Genomic DNA, 1,819 nt, shown 5'->3' with positions numbered 1-1,819 from the left:
CTTTTGTCTTTTCTTAATTAAATATTATTATATTAAAACAAATTGGTCCAAACTATTAGCTGCATATTGAATACACAATAAAAATGTTTTTTTCCGTGAACTATAGTGAACTTATTAGCCGATTCATTTAATTATTTGTGTTTTTCTTAAACAATTATTTCACTACATATACAGGGTGATCTGTGAACAGCGAAGTAGCGGTAATCAACGAATAAAAAAATGATGAAAGGAAAGGAAATAAATTGCATACAACAAGACCGTACTAATCCATTATTTATTGGGCTGGCAAATTGTTTAACCACAACATAGCAGGCCAAACAGTTACGTTAATATAATTTATTTACATAAAACAGTACAATAAGCACTACTGCACAACGCCGACTGCAATGTGACAAATAGTGCCAACATTGGATTAAAAAGATGTATGACGAGGGGTCCTTACTGTGCTTGTCTTCAAAGGTTCTCATTTTCACAGCTTCTCAATCGCATTTATTATTTTTACATAAAAAAAAAAACCTGAAGAAATGAGACCGAAACGCGACAAGCACGCAGAACGATACATGACACCGGGCTATAATCATTATTAATCCATAATATGACAAGAAAACAGGTACGTCTAAAATATTTACACGATGAAAAAGGTATATTTATAGGATAGGCGAAAATATTGTTCGTTAAAAATGCACAATTCGAACTCTTCGCACATGTCCCTGTGTGATGTAACCGTTTACGTCACTCTAAAAGAAAGCACATCTCAAACAAACGAAAATTTTTTTAAAAAATATCATGCACGAATTAAGCTTTTTCTGTAGTTCTAAAAGGAAAAACTCACATTTCATTTGAACACCTAACATACGTATTAAGTACATAAAAAAAATCTAGTGTATTTTATTATCTCCAGTTTCTCCGACCCTCTAGTGCAAGACAGGAGAGTATGGCGGAAGTACATTCAAAATATCTATCCCTCGCGTTATATGTTCAAAAACCAATTTTTCTTTTTGGCTGAGACGTGTATTTCTTTAAGTCAAGAGACAAGAACTTAAAGATAATTGATAAAGCTCTTTTTTTACATTAAAATCACTACAAAATAAATAAGCTGACATACATACACACATTTATATCCGTCAAAAGACAGCAGAAATAAATAATATTACAAAAATATAATCAATTTCTTTTTCTTCTTTTTTCCTTTTTAAAACACGAAACACTTCACACCTTCAGGGCATCTACAGCCACATTTTTTTCACTCTCTCTCTCTTTCAATAAAATGTTCGCTCATCAATCAATACATTATAAAAAAAAACAGATTAGGTACTAATAATGGGTTAGAAAAGTACATAAAGAAACATTTCTATATTTAAAAGTAAAAAATTGTAATATATATACAGGGTGACGCAAAGTGTACTATACAAAACTGATACCTAACGAAACGTATCTATCATCGTAAAAATGCCTTCAACAAAATATGGCCTTACATAACATGAGGTATGTAAAAATTACAATAATTAAACGTACCGTACAAAATGTGAAAAAGCGTTTGATTTTTTTTTTTAGATTTTAAACGCTAACATTTGGCAAACTAAACTATGAAAAATTCCGGACATTACAAAAAAATACGAAAACTAGTACATAGCTGTTATTGTAGAGGGTGAAGCAATTCAGGAAAAATTAAATGTGGAGGTTGGAATAAAATTGACGACGTAATTTTTTTTTGGGAACTGTCTAGTGACGTTATCCAAATACAAATTAATTTTGGCAATCTGCTTTAAACTTTAGGAGCCGACATAAAATACGCCACTCAGAATTTCCCTTTTTTGGA

The sequence above is a fragment of the Agrilus planipennis genome, unplaced genomic scaffold (assembly GCF_000699045.2).
Source record: "Agrilus planipennis isolate EAB-ADULT unplaced genomic scaffold, Apla_2.0 scaffold128, whole genome shotgun sequence".
In the NCBI taxonomy this organism is placed as follows: domain Eukaryota; kingdom Metazoa; phylum Arthropoda; class Insecta; order Coleoptera; family Buprestidae; genus Agrilus; species Agrilus planipennis.
This window is presented reverse-complemented; position numbering follows the sequence as displayed.